The sequence below is a fragment of the Oreochromis niloticus genome, linkage group LG6 (assembly GCF_001858045.2).
Source record: "Oreochromis niloticus isolate F11D_XX linkage group LG6, O_niloticus_UMD_NMBU, whole genome shotgun sequence".
Classification (NCBI taxonomy): Eukaryota; Metazoa; Chordata; class Actinopteri; order Cichliformes; family Cichlidae; genus Oreochromis; species Oreochromis niloticus.
Window position 1 is genome coordinate 6,008,606 of NC_031971.2, and position 15,872 is coordinate 6,024,477.

Below are 15,872 nucleotides of genomic sequence, written 5' to 3' on the forward strand. Positions count from 1 at the left end.
GTAAAAGCCAGATGAAAAAAATGATTTTTTGCTCTCCCACTGTAATCTGTAACCATAAATAAACAGTGTCTGTACATTTTCAGCCAGGGTTACTAGGCTGGCTGCTGCTGGAGTTCAAGCAAGAAGGGAAGCTATGACATCTTTTTAAAGTTTTAGCTGAGATGGCAGCTTTAACACTTATCATAATGCAAAGCATCAGAAATTGCGACTTGGACTGTGGTTTAATGTAATTTCATAAATTATGAGCACTCAATTCATGGATTCATATGAAAACTAATCTGTCCAACTGAGTGTTATCTGAATAGGTTGTTAGTTAGACTACCTAAGCAGGCAGACTGGCGTACAATAATAATTCACTCCAACTTTAAATGTAATTCTAAATTCATATATTAGGATTATTTCTTTAGTAAAGAAAACCAAACCGATGCAATTAATGCATGAATGAATGGGTGTTATGTGACAAATAGTATCAGAGAGCAAATACCAAACACAAGTTTCAGATGACAAAAATTTAAGTTTTTTTCATGACAAAATTACATATTTTTACTTGGCTGGAAACCTGCAAGATGCTTTTTTTGAGGCGATAATAATCTAAATCTAATAATCGACAATTTCTGTCTTTGTGGAACTCTATATGAAAAATGGAAAAAGTGACGGGAAAAATATAATAAACCTTTTTAGAGCCCGAACTCAATATTCTTGAAAACAACTTGATTTTAGAAAAACAAAACACATCTCCATATTTCACATCTGCTTTTACATTAACCTGCTAATGCATAATTAAGCCTGTTGAACTCATATTTTTCTCTGTTTTTACACAGCTTAAAACACGGACTGCATGCATTCATGCTTTTCACACATTGGTGGCTGAAGCAGTAACACTTTTATAATACATTTCCCACTTCCAGGCCATTAACTAACACTGCTTATACTTATGCTCTTCTACTGAACCCCGGTCCCCCCAAAACAGCCATTAGCAGTTCCTGAGAATAATCTGTGTCCTCAACTTAACCACTAGACATGCTACATAGAACTCAAATAAAGATAAATTAAGCAGTGCCATTTATAATACCATATAAACAGCACTTAATTCATTTCTCTTTCTATTCTTCCTGCTTTTTACAGCAAAAAGGCAAAAAAGCAAAGTCTTCTTCTTTCTGTTGATTCTTTTGTGTTGCTGGCATAGAACAACAACAAAATAAACATTAAAAAAAATCTGTTATTGGCTACTGTCCAAGGTGTTATTGTAACTGCTTTAGCCAAGATATTCAGTTCCCCAACCCTACAAGTTTTTTTCAGTTGACCAGAAAATATCAGCATACAAAGAAATGAATAACTCAATACAACCTATACGTCACCATGTCTGAAAAACAACAAGAAACATACATGAGAGCACACCTACACGTGAGAACAGAGGAGGAAAAACTGGGCGAGTTACTGTAAACTATAGACAAACAAAAGTGAGAGTTAAGGCATTGCTGAAGAAATGGCTCAAGTCTCAGAAAATCAGCGCAGTGGCTCGTCAATTCACAGGAAATTCACAGGAAAGATTATCTGCTCCCTGCAATGAAGCTTTAAAACGTACTTTTACAACGCATAGATTTTGTAGAGGCCACATAATCAATAACTAACCAGAAAGATAATAAGTGATCTGAGTAGTTTAGGAACAGCTTAAGAATTTACAGAGCAACTACATTCCTAGACCGGGCTTTAAACAACAACAACAACAAATCAGATTTGTTTTTTAAAGATACCTTAAGCCACAAAACAGGTGCTGTAGGTCAAATATCAAATATAACTTGTATTATGCACACTATTGTTCCACACTGTTGCATTGGGTTACATTATTTTTCCTTCCATAAACACCACCAACATACAAGACACTGCTTGTAAAAAGACTTACTAAAGCACCAAATGTCGATTAATCCACCACTGAAATAATCCCCAATAAACGCACCATTTCCTCCTGTCGGAGTAATATTTCCTCAGAAAAATCCAATGTCCAAATGTTTTCGTGAGATTACTGAGTCTTAAAAAATGTTTTTGCATTGTTTAAGATTAAAAATTGGAAACCAATGGTCTTGGAGCATCAGGGAGGCAGACTGTACTGAAAGGCAGTTAATGTGTTGTTGGTTCTGGTGATTTAACAGTGATTTACTGTTCAAACTATTGGATAAAAAATAGACCAGCACCAGTCTGACCTTTAAATAATAACATTGCTTTGTTGTTTCTTCATAACAACAAAGCAATGGGCCCCAAAAATGTAAATTTTGTCATACTGCCAGAAACTGCTGACAAGCTTCCACATGTACATAACATTACTCCCACATCTGTATTCCTGGTAGACTTACATTATTTTATATGATGCTGACAGATTCCTTCAGGCTGTGGAGACACTGTTTTGCTTTTTGTGGGGTTTTTTTTTTTTTTTAATTCATGTGTTTTGTTGTTTGTTGTTGCGTCTTCTTCTTTTTCCAACCAATATTTCACAAGAGTTTTTCCTAACTACTGCAATAAAGCTTTAACATAGCCTTATCGGTATTTTGTTTGTTTTCCAATGAATATCTGAAGCTTAAGATTCCCAGACATGTCTGACCATGATCATTAAAACTTTGAGCTTCAAATTAAAAAAAAATAAAAGAAAAAACAAGAAAAAAAATTATGTTTAAAAAAAAAGGCCCCACGTGGTTTGTAGAGAGAGGCTCAAATGCTCATTACAACCGACAGCACAGAGACTATTGACAGAACAAACAAAATACTTTAACTTTCCTTAGCAACAGGCTAAAAATGGACTAAATATCTCAAGTTTCTTTAAATATGTGAAAGGTCATGGATTTTTTTTATTTCAAACTGCTCTACAGCCCTAAACATTATGAATGTGCTTATAAAGTAATCTTATTATCCAATAAAATCCTCACAAAATTATCACATAGCTCTGAGGACTCAAACAAAACATTTAACAAACATGGATGCGTAAATGTAAACTACACAGAGCTCATTCCTATTTTTTATAGACACTAAATAAAAGGAAAGAGTTAGGTAGTTATAATGCTATTGTGTAATTTAATGTAACAGTGTATTAGTTCATTAAGAATAAGGTGCTGTTTAGAAACTTTGAAGCCCAAGAATTTTAGTATTATGAGTGATATTAGTGAGTAAGTACGTTCCTACAAATATTTTTATTTTAAATTAAACCTCAAGAAAATGTTTGAGCTGTATACGGGGTCATGGGTTGTGTTGAGTACTACAATGAAGTAAGAGCACATGCAAGTGGGCTAAGCCATTTAACATTTAATATGGCTCGAGATCTGATATCTTCTTTATAAATTTAAGTTTTCGCATAATGCATAAGAAAGATCTGGACTCACCCCCTAAAAACAGAATGAATCCTCTTGGGACAAAGAACAATCTCATTTCATCTTAAACATCGTGAGCTCAACAGACACTTCCACAAGAACACCAAATGCCTTGTTCCAACAGAAGGTCACCTGCACAAGAAGCTTCAGCTATTACCACTTTGTGTGACAGAATGACAGTGAGGTCAGACTTCCTCGAGCAATGTGAGTCAGACCCTAAAACCCCATGGCTTCAGATGCCATTGCAGGGGATGACCCTCCGTTCAGCTTTTCATACAATGACTGGTATGTACTTTTAATGACGATGACATTGCCAAGACTCCATCCACGGTTGATGAAAGTGGTCAACGACACAGGGACTGTGTCATCACTTGATTACGACACAAAGGTTAAGCCTATTAGCATCGGCAATTAAGTAAGAGTAAAAATGGTGAGCTAGCAGACAGAAAAAGAGTTCAAAAATAAGAGTGGCACTGCGAGCTCTGGTTGGTTTAGTCACTTTTTCTCCAGCCTTTGTCCCCGTTTGTCTTCACAAAAACACACTCCCACGAAACTATTACAGTAATAAAAGCACATGGAAGCAGTTATGTTGAGCATGCGAGCTCAGATCATTCCTTCCTCTCCGGTCCTGTCACACATTGTTTTGATTTTACACTCTGAGACATTCTCTGATGTTCACAGACACTCTGAGCAGGAACTAAGCTCACTAGCACACAAACGTAACTTCTCAGGGTCCAGCATGTGACTTGTGTGTTACAGAGGCATGCGTGTGTCCATAAAGTTACAATAATGCTATTATGTTTCACTTTTAGCTCTTTTTTCTCCACTGAGTGAATTGTTTTCTTTCAATCTAAAATCAAAAAGCTTCCATGCTAATGACATGTTGGCGTGTGTGTCTGTGTGAATGCGTGCCACTATTTCCATGCACAATCATGCACGTGTTGAACATGCATGAAACAAACCAGCACATCACTGGATATAGTGCTGGAAACTGGCCTATTACAGTCCCTGCTCACTGATTGTTGTATGTCCAATTTAATCCATATATTTTTAAATGGTGTATCTTAACTTTCTTTGTAAATGTTTCTTTGTTCTGAGGTGAGAGACTCCATGTTAATCATTTGTATCTAACAGAAAGCAACTAATATTAACGAAGCAGTTTTGTTGTCCAGCATGTTAGTTTTGGTTGAGGAATGCACGAGTGTAGAAATTTAGCTGTTTTTGTTTAAACTGTCCCAATCAAACTTTTTTAAAAATTTAATTTTGATAAATTTTATTTGTTTTTCTTTAGGACAAAGTTGAAAAAGAAAAAAAAAAGAGTGACTTTTTGTGAAACCTAAGGTTATTTATTATATCAGTAATACCAAGTGCCAAACAGTGCTCATTCTTAGCATGTTCACAGCATAAATTTATGTTTAAGTTAAGAAAGATTACATCACTTTGATTCATATTCATGAGGATCTCCTGAAAAGAAACCGTGTGCTTCAACAGTTTTTTTTTTTTTGTGAATCAGGAGTGGAAGATTTTCCTGTGTCTCCATGACCAATCTCATGTCCAAGGCAAAATCATAATGAAGTCCTTTTCAGTCTTTGAATTGCAAATAACTGCCCATTGTTTCTGTGTCATTTGCTGTGCAAACCTCATCCATCATGTCTCCTCCTAGGATTTGTTGTATAAAAGCGGCATAGCATAGCAACACTCCCTCTGCATACCTTCTCCCTCAGTGTCTCCGTATTGTTCGTACTCTCCCATCTGTTTCTGTCTACCAAGAACTACATTTCCCAGGATGCAACCGTGCACGGCAGTGGCACACTCTCCTCACTGGGCATGCTGCCATGCCTGGTGGGTAAAGAGTCTTTAAACAAACATGCAAGATTAAACCCAACTTAAACACACACCACACACAGCACGCTGACTTCAATGGACTAAAAGCAATGTATAGAAAGCAAACATACAAGAAGCAAATGATCAACTTTTCAGTTTGCAGTGATGAAATCTTTCTGTACCCATTTCAGTGTTTTCCTGATTAAAACTTTTTATAAGTTATAAAAAGCATTATTGCTCACTTAAGCCAATAATATAATATAATATAATATAATATTTAATAACTATTATTTATTATAACAATTACTTTAACATTATCGTGCAGAAAAATGTTACAATGTTTCCTTAAATCAGAATTTGTTTGATCGTGCTACCATTATTATCTTCATATTATTAGCAGTACTAGAAGTTGCAATAACAGTATGTATCACTGTCTAATAGGCTACAGTTGGATGTTGTATGAGGCAATATTTATATAGCACATTACATAAATACAGGTATAGACTTGTGCTTTAAAAAAAAGAAAAAAAGGAAAGAATTTACATCCCCAAAACATTTAAGACCAGAAGGTTTTAAACCAGCTAAAATTTTAAGAGCTGAAATTACAAGGTAAAGGAAAGTAAATAAATACATATTGACAATACATTCTTTAAAATTACATTCTAAATTAAACGATTCCAAAAAACAAAACAAAAAAATAAAAAGAAAATAAGATATATACTCTTATCAATGTCTTTTTAAAAGACATTGCTGACTATTTCATGTAGTAGAGAATTTATAGAGGGGCTACAGCTAAACGGACCTCTACTAAATACAAAAATGCATTCTTGGTTGTTTTCTCAGCCACCTTGTCTGTGTATGACCTTATTTAAGATAAACAGAAGCAAATGGAAAACTATCCTGTTTTTTTCCTCGAAGAAAATGCAAAACTATATAATAAAAAACAAAACGCCATGTTTGTAAAATAGTTTGCATGCTAAACTGCCATACCTCCCTGCGTCGGACGTTTTGTCTCTGTGCTAATTTGAGTCCCAAATCATAGACATTAGGGCTTTTATTTATATATTCAACAATTCTGAAACAGGGCTGTATGAAGACTGACTGTTGCCTCCACCATTTTATCCACTTCTGCGGAAAACGTTGGCTTCGTCACACTGAAACTGACACAAAGTACATAGTGGTACATGGTGACGTGCAACAGGCAGCAGCTGATTACAGTATTTAGCGGTGACTGCACAAATGTAAAGGTGGAGTGACTCCTTTTGCTTTCATTTTGCAGTATTTCAGTTAGTACAGCAGGTAAATAATTTTTTAACAATAAAAATGTATGTGGCAAAAAAAGATCACATTATCTGTTATCACTTTACCGCGGTTACTGATTAATATACTTGATCATTTCAATGTCACTGACAAATAAAATAAGCGATAATCTCTAAAGTTTGTAGATTGTGGTGTCACCTTTATTAATGGGCCATAACAAACATAAACTTCCTGTACTTAAAAAAAACATCATAAAGTGAGTTAACACTTCTTTTTACCGTAAATACCTTCTGCTGTTGATTATATAAACATGACATCCTGCTGCTGCAGGGGTTTTTGACAAAGATCTTCTTTCATATTAGCCTGTGAATGAAATGACAAAAAGTGCAGATTTTTCTTGCACGTGCAGCTGCCTGTGCACTGTCCCTTTAACTGTGAACCATGGCAGCTTACTACTGCTTAACCGACTGTTCACCCCGCTTATTAGCTCATTAGCTGGTTCCTCTTGTTCCGGAATACCAAGGTGCTACTTTGTATTAATTAATTGTTAATGACAGTCTGAATGGCACACACTTCCATTCCATTAATGCTGAATTCCTACAAAGAAGAGGAGATTTAAAACAATTAAAGTATTTCTTAAGGTTAATCATCACAGTTGTATGATTTAGCGCAGGTTTTAACTCTCGCACACTTCTTAGAGGTGAGAAACGAACAGAATGTCCTCAATCTCCAAATATAGCCTCAATTTTAAGGTCTTTAGTTGCCTTTACAAAGGCAGAAGTACAACACACACACCTAAGCTACTCCGCACCATTAATCAAATACTCTGAAAAACACATTGCTCAAATATGACCTTCCGCACAAAAGCAGCCACTATTGAAGAACCAGAAGGAATTCACTAAAGGCGGGTCCGAGTAAACATTCCTGCTGCTTTAAAGCCTCAGCACCTCTCGCCAGTGCTCTCTGTGTGTGTGTGTGTGTGTGTGTGTGTGTGTGTGTGTGTGTGTGTATTCCAAACACAAGCTCCAAACAGTGCATGAGCCCACATGGAGATCCAAAGAACTGTACCAGGGAGGTCAGGTAGTTCACATAAGACAAACTCACATGCATTAACACACAAACAGTGGAACACTTACATAAATTTTTGGATTGAGCAACGAGCACCGTGTACAAAGTTTAAGGAAGCAGAGGACTTTGGCCTCTGCTAAGATGGAGAGGGAAGAAAAAACAAAGCGAGAGAAAGACAGAGAACAAAAGCGCTGCTTCCTTTCTCTCCAGCTTAGGATTGTCACACTGACCTTCATCTGCAAGCTTGAAGAAAATAAAAAAGTGAAAAAATAAATAATTAAGGGCAGACAATAAAAGAAAACGTGTTTTTGAGAGGCTTTGGATATAAACTGTTTAATGACTCAAGCATATATAGAACTCCAGAGAGGTTCAAAAGTGTAAACCTCCCGAACCCGCAGCAGGCTCAGTTTTTCCATAATGAAACAACAAAAGAAAAAAGTATCTACATTTAATCATCCTTGGATGAAGGCTAAGGTGGCCTAGAAGAAACAGCTTGAACTAGGTGTAACAACTAGCACAACAACAATTTAGATGCATGAAGCAGGTCATTTATGTTTTGTTTTTTTTAATTAAAACATTGCTTAAACTATTAGTTAAATCCACTTTATGTATTAATTAACTGTTTAACCTCTAAATGTAACCAGGACCGCTCTGAATAAAATAAAGTTCATATGATGGCCTCAGTAGCTTTATCTAATTGCTCAGAGTGCCCAGCCCTGCTTACAGACTACAATAACAAGCATCCCAGTCTCTTATGTGGTTTTCAAAGTAACCAACACTTCTGGTCCAGTACTCACAGATAATAATTAGTCTCTCCCCATCACTTTATGTTTCTGTGCCAAACATCCCAGGGGAGGAAAACAACAAAGAAGTGACTTCTTTAAAAAAAACCCAGAATAACAACAACAACAACAACAACAGCCATGCAAAATGGCTTTTTTTTAGCAAGTCACCTGCCATCCTCCTCTCTTGAGAAGTGAAATGAATTTGTCCTTGAAAGCTGCCATACTTTCCAACAGCCTGCAACAACAAGATGAAATACTTTTGGTGCTTGGAAACAAATTCAAACTGTGGGATAAAAGACACAAGCGTGTAAGAGAAAGGATGGTGGCTGGGATCTTTCAGGTAGTTCGGCGTGTTTGAACGAGAGGCAGGACGCCACTGTAAAAAGAGCGCGTCACTCGCTGAAGCGTTTTCTGGATAAATAAAGGTTCTCACGCACATACGTGCCTTCTGTCGACACTCTCTTTAGCGCCAGTGGTGCATTTTGCTTTTTCACCGATCGCAACCCCCCACCAAAGAGAGCAGCCCTCCTCCCACGGGGCTCCTGATTGGCATGGATCAGCCCCTAAGGCAGCTCCAAACATATACTACAGCGGCAGAGGGTGTGTGTGTGTGTGTGTGTGTGTGCGCACGCACGCATGTATAATGAAGAGTGCATGTAGAGATTTACAGTGTTGGCATCCGGTCCGGTCAAATGTGTGGACCGCTGCCACTCTCCCCCAACAGCTCTGGATAAATGTGCCATGTTTTGTTTTCCTTTTCAGGAAGCCCATGAAAAGAATTAGCAAGATGAGAAAGTAGCAGGCAGATCTCTTGGGGCGTCCATCTGTCCATTACTGAAATAAAAGCTGTCCACTCGAAGAAGGAGGCGTGATTGAGGGATGGAGGGATTTTGTTGACTTGATAAGACAAGGATGGAGCGCAGTGGGTAATCAAGGGAAAGGCGGAGAGATAGAACGATAGAAAGATGGACAGATAAATAGAAATCACTGGGATTTATTCATGTATTGACACACTAAACCAAAACGGATAAACTTGCCCATCACAGTTTAACTGTAATTGCAGGAGACATTTGCTGTCTTTATAGCACATGCTGCCAAATCCTCTTGCAAAATCAGCACGATTCGCCTCAAACTCATTCATTAATCAGCAGTAAACAAAAGGAAATTACCCGGAAACACTCAGCTCAAAGGACAACTAATCATGTGACAGAGATGAGCACTTAAAGGTGGAAAAGACCTGTGAACTACTGAGCTACCCGCAGAATGTTAACCAGCAATGATTTCACCTAAAAGAAAAGCTGAAGTGTCACTTTTTCTTTCCTTAATTTTGTCAATATTTCTGTTTTTGAGCTTATTCTACCTTAATTGCTAAAATCGCCACACATTACTCCAGACTTTACCAATATTTTTGGACTTGTTTGTTTTGGATTGCCTTGTGTGTGGTGTTTAATACTGCAGTCCTCTCTTGACTGGGTGTTACTTGGTTAAATAAAGGTTACACAGACATTGCCCTTGGGTTGTCTTTTACTCTTTTTGAGTTTTTCTTACATTGTGCATTGATAAAGTTCATATTAGGAGGCTAACTCTATCACTGAAGTGTGCTCCTTATACAGTATATCTGTAAGCCTGATGTAGGCCTGTCTGAAATCACTCTTATTCTTTTCTTTCTTTAACAGGATGCCCACTGTTTGAAAACTTTCACCAAATATTAGATATTAGTGATGCACAAATATCATCCCTGATGACTGATATCGGTATGAGCAATTAAGAAAGCAATCAATTATCAATATTGGTAGATAAGAAAGGAGAATATAGAAAAAAACATTACATCAAAAATTACCACAAAAAAATAGTGCTGGCCAAATTGTTATTTTGAAACATCAGTAATGGCCCAGAACGGCACAATCGGTACACCACTACTAGCTATGCAGACTAACTCAACTGCTGCCATCAGTACCGCGCTTAGAAATGTTGGAAGATTTAAGGGGAAAAAAAGCAATCTGCCACTCACACTCACACCTCTTTCTCTCTATCTCCGACACAGTCTGTCTCTCTCCAGCACTGGCACAACCTTTCAGCAATCAAATTAGCTACACTCCCTTCCCCAGAATATGTGTCAAAGGAATCAGCAGTTGGGCTATATTTGCTCCCAACTCATAATGTTAACCTTTCTTTGGCATATAGGCCCTAATTTATTATCAGTGCAGCACGGGGTAAGAAGATGAGGCTCGCTGTGTCGACAAGTCGCATCCATGCACGTCGCAGTGCAATGTAATAAACTGTAAGGTGTCCATCTTTCTTGGCTGACCTTCTTCAACCAAATGTCCCCGCCACCGTTAACAATATGTTGTTAATAATAAGGCTGCCTCGTAAAGGTACGAATTCTCATGCCGGCAAACCTTCCTTATAACAAGGCTGACGCCTGGAGGCTTCTCAGGTGTCAAGTTGAGACTTCTGAGTTCCCTTTATGCCGGGATTTTGTTTTCAGGTTCAGAATGACACCTTAGAGGCTTAATGACAATAAGCATGGCGTTTTGTTGTACAGTAAAGTCAGTGAGTGTGTGTTACATTATGAATCTGGGCATTTTTCTTGTTGTTTCTGATGATTACGCCTGGGTACATGAAACTCAAGTTTAATGACTTTTATTACAACACTACTGATTTTTTTTCCTTCTGTTTCTAGCAGCACATTCCTCTGTGCAGGAAAACCCTGCTGTAAGTCACTAAAGTCACTGCTTTTCATTTAGTGTTCAGCACCTTTCAGTTTTACTGTTGGTAAGACAAACAGTTTCACTTTCTGTAACATTTTAATATCCAAACACAATATAATAACAGTGCCAACTCCCAAATGTTAACGAGCTATAAATTTAAAGTAGCCCGATTCAATTTTTTTCTTTTACACATCTTTCTGAAACTAATTCTCCAGCCTCTCATAGTTCAACAATGGATAAGACTTCAAAAGTAAAAGAACATGGCAGATTTCAATGTGAGCGCTGAGAAGCCGCTGCTGCCTCTTGGCCCAGCCCTACGACTCACCACGCACTGCAAACCAGTGAATGTCAACAAGCAGAAATGAAGAAATATGGAACTTACATGCACTCACATACAGCACCCCATACAGAGCTAAAGCATGCTGTAATATCCAGCTGTGAGTTCATTATTGAGCTTTGTGGTATCTGTGTCCCCTGTGGTATCACTGTGATATTACTACACAGATTCTAGATGCACAGGAGCTTGCAGGGTGTTTATCATACTTAAGGTATCGCTATCAAATTTAGTATCATTACAGAATTCCTACGGCGCCTTATATAATCCTTACTGAATTATCTGCATTGCCTTTTTTCCGGTGTTTATTGTAGGTTACAAGCATCTCCTTTTCATTATGAGTAACTGCAAGGACACCCCCCCCCCAACTGTGTTACACTTAGTGGGGAGGGGCCAGAACCATCCCCAAACCCTGTGACCCACCAAGTCATTTAAACAGAACCAATAATGTTATACGTTATACAAAGTAAAGGTAAAGCTCACCAAAACCAAATAAATAAAATCCAGTCCTACTGTGTGAACTTTGGAAGTCAGTTTGTGAGTAAAAGCTACACATGAAGTCAGTGAGAAATCCAAGTTCAAATGGAAAACAAACCAAGTCTTGTTTCTGCTTTTTCTTTCCTGCTGTTTACTGTGATACTTTATGGCTTTATGCCGAACACATCAGCTGAAGGTCAGAGATTAGCCATCCTTTTAATTTACCGCTAGCTGCACTCCTTCGGTTTGACCTTTTCTCACTAAAAGGCACCAAGAGCCTGCTCGGAATCAGGCCAGGCTATTAAAAAGCGCTCGAACGGGTAAGTAGGTGACAGGTCAAGGCTCAACATCTGGACACCGAAAAGCATCCAAAAACAACTGGAGCAGCAACACCCCGACTCCTCCGCTGCCGCTGTGCGTGATGCTTATTATTCTTTTTTTTTAATATACCGCCAATAAAAGCCGGATTGGGAACCAGAGAGAGACTCGAGGAAACCCGTGGAGGTTAGAAGATCAGAGGCGAAGAGGGGGATGATAATCTTGCCGTAACATCGGGAAAGGTTGATGTAACCGGATTAAACCGAGCTAATGAAATACACCACAAATGGACGACTGGGGCAGGAGAGGGGGTGGTGGGTGGGAGAGACGTATAGACGATGAAATCCAAAATAAAAGAAGAAACGAAGTCGAAGAAGGGAAGAGGTTCAAACTGATTTTTATCGGCTCTTCAATAAGATAAGACCTGAATTTTGCCGCTGTCCCAGCAGGAGCGACAACAAGCGATCATACGATGTAAAAAAATGTTAATGGAACTATTAATGTAAACAGCGAACCTGAAGCAGAGCTTTTTCCCCCACCACCACATCCAGGAGCGCCGTTTCAACAAGTCTCAAACCCGATTTACAGGCGGACACCGAGGCGTTTGTCCCAGTCGACCCCCCCGCGCCTATAGATTTCCTCCCCCCTAAAAACAAAATTATGCCCACTGACATTTCCCCCAATGCAGCAAAGCGCGCTCCCAAAAGCCGATTTCCAGGGCAGTTGAGGGGTGGGGGTGGGGGGTGTCATGTTTGAAGGCTGAGGGCGCGCGCCACCCTCCCCTATTAAAAAGCTCATTCGGCGGCGCGCACTCGGGCACGGGCCAACCTATAGCGGGGCAGCCGATTGGCCGAAGAGCAGCTCCATCTGCGCACGTGACTTCTTCTGCTTACAATAAATAAACAGCTATAGAATAATACTTCAAACGACTCCAAATGGCCCCGGAGCGCTCACAGCCCAGTTAAAGCGAGTCATAACAGGCAAAGTATCCGCACACACAAGTTTGCAGGTGAAACAACGGGCCCCACAACACGGCTCAAAGTTGGAGCTGAATCGTTTTTGGATATGTCCGGTGGGAGGCGGGCAGCGCCAGGCAACAGCCGTGCGCAAAGAAAAAAAATGACAGCTTCATGGAGACCCTATAGGCTTACCAGTGGACATTAGGCCCTACATACCCGGCACTTTGCTCCTCACACTTCAGCCAAAACGAAAACATACAGTTACCGGCACCCGCCGGGCGTCCGGACCGCGGCACACACACGCACACACACAATGCCAAGCGAGCTTACCTACACAGTGAATGAGTTTGTGCCTCCAAGAGTCAAGTTCCTGCCGAAAGCCGCGCCTCTCTATCGTGCATTGCTGCCTTTTGCACAGACTCGCCATTTTCTATCGGCCCCTCCCGTGGGCGCGCACATACTGCTGGGTGCTTCCCTGCGCGCACGTCACCGGTGGTTTTTATTCTAGGGCTGGGTGGAGAGCGATATGAGGGGGACGGGGCTGCAGCATCCCCCTTTCTATAGCGCTCATATGTCCCACCCACCAAAAGCGCCCCCTCCCATCCCTCCCAGCATCTCTCTGCGCGAGGGTGTGCTGCTGGCACTGGCCGTTTAATGAAATGTTGTGTGGAGTAGCCTATAGCACATGGCGCCTGCGCTCCAAATTTGCCATAGCTTATAGCGATGTGTGTCAAAGGGTTTCAAAATGCGCATTGTTTCAATCAACAGATGTGAGACACGTACAGCTGCCCAGGTACACGGGGAACGGGGTTGTCACGGGTAAGAAGAGAAGTTATTTAAGAAAAAACAAACTTATACAGTATTATTTTATGAAGGCATCTATAAGCGCATTGGTGGGACGAGACCGTAAGGTGCCTGTAAGGAACTTTCAGTCCATCCAGCGCCAAGTCAAACATTGAGGAAGGTTACATATCAAAGGTTCATAGGATACAGCTAATTAATTCATTACTATAACTTCTCTTTTAAAGGATAGTATTGCCTTTTGTTAGTCTACTAAGTGGTCTTAAATTAATAAAGGCTCAACCATTAGCCTATTCCTACCCATCTACTGCAACTTGAGCGCATTTTTCATGTTCTCTGTAAGATGGAGCCAAGACTTCAGATCTACTAATGAGTCTAAAAGTTCCCTGGCCCCCCAAAAATGTCATAATTCAAAACAAATCATAATTGTTTCAAGATACAAATATAAATTAATTAATTGACAACTACCAGACTGCAGTAAATTATGCAAAGAACTGTGGGATATTAGAAAGTTACAAGATTATTTCCCACCAAAACACGTGAGCCCAGAGGCAAAAATGAGTCAAAATATCGTTTTGTTAGCTGGATTTTGGACTGATGCTGTATGACAGGGAACAAAAACGCACAAAATACAAACCATACACATACTGCCAAACACTTGTCCATGCCCAATCTTTCTTGCTGAATTTGTAAGAGCTGAGTCAATGATCCAAAGTTAATATGATCTTTTTTTTCAAGGAACAATTTGATTCAAGCATTTATGTAATTTTCCACAGGCTCATTACGCTTTCTATCTTGTTTTCCTTATGACAAATGCATTCATTTTTCACTCACATCATTTATTTCTCTAATTTAGACACTTAACGCCTGCCTTCATCTTCAAAACAAAAGCTGATAGAAATAGCAGAAGATTCTAAAATCTTGTCCACCACTTTTTGTGTCACTCTGAAGAAAAACAGAACGTAATAAATGTATCAATTTACAATGTCAGAAAACCAATAGGTGTTCAGTGAAGGGAATTAAAAAAATTCAAGGTCAGGTTTACTACATTAAACACATGGTATCCTATTAATGCAAATAAGATATAAGTGTGCACCTTGTTTGTGCACAATTTGAATCAGTCTGTATCTTACAGTAACAGGCACCGTGTACTTCATGCTTCTGAGGTTAAGGCAGGTCTATTGCCGTCTCTCTAACTTGTCTAAATTGTGCCGAAATTGACCAAAATTTCAGAACAAATTGCATCTCATACTTAGTGCAAAATATAAATTGGGCTCGTCCATTTCCCTTCTATAGCACAATAACAGCTTCATATACCCAAAACACACGTTTGGCTCTACATTATCTGTCTAGAGTTTGAAGACTTGATAATTGTATTCTTTATTCTATTAGGCTAATATTGATAAATGATAATCAGTTTCTAATCACACGTGCTTCATTGTTGGCCACGACTAATTAATATTCAATAGCGGGTTAATCCTAGCCCCGGTTTCCCCTCAGGGAAACAAAAATGAGGTTAGCGGAGTTTTGCTTCATTTGGGTCACCTTGATTGTTTTTCTTTTCTTCTTCTTAGCTTTTTACTGAGTTTTTACTTTTTGGCTTATTAGCTTTGAATCTACATCACCTCATTTAGTAAACCCTCGTCACCTAGCGCAGCTGTTTTAAGGCATAAACAGAACAATAAATCAAGTCCCATAAAACTCGCCAAAACGCGGGTCTAATAACCAAATTGAAACATGAAATGACAGGGTATCATTAAGGAGAACCCCGCTGCCGTTTTATAATCCTACAGAGACGCCGGGCAGCACATAAAAAACCGACAAGGGCAAATGCTTTAACGGAGCAGCACTCCGGCTAATTAAGTCGTTGAACCCGTTGCCCTCGACAAAGATGTCTCCTGCTGAGGGCTGGCCGGAGCAGAAGAGCAACCAATAAAAGGACACGTTGAGTCGAGGTGACACAAAGGTAGCCAATCGTA

At 39.3% G+C, this 15,872-nt stretch overlaps 1 protein-coding gene across 1 annotated transcript in view; it reads right to left on the reverse strand.

The window, feature by feature from the left end:
* lcor (ligand dependent nuclear receptor corepressor) overlaps window positions 1–13,663 on the reverse strand; it is an 89,458-nt gene extending 75,795 nt beyond the window's left edge. The window contains exon 1 of the transcript XR_003220490.1: window positions 13,423–13,663. The gene's annotated coding sequence lies outside the window, so the exon portion shown is untranslated. The remainder of the gene's footprint in view (window positions 1–13,422) is intronic.
* Window positions 13,664–15,872: the final 2,209 nt, after the last annotated feature.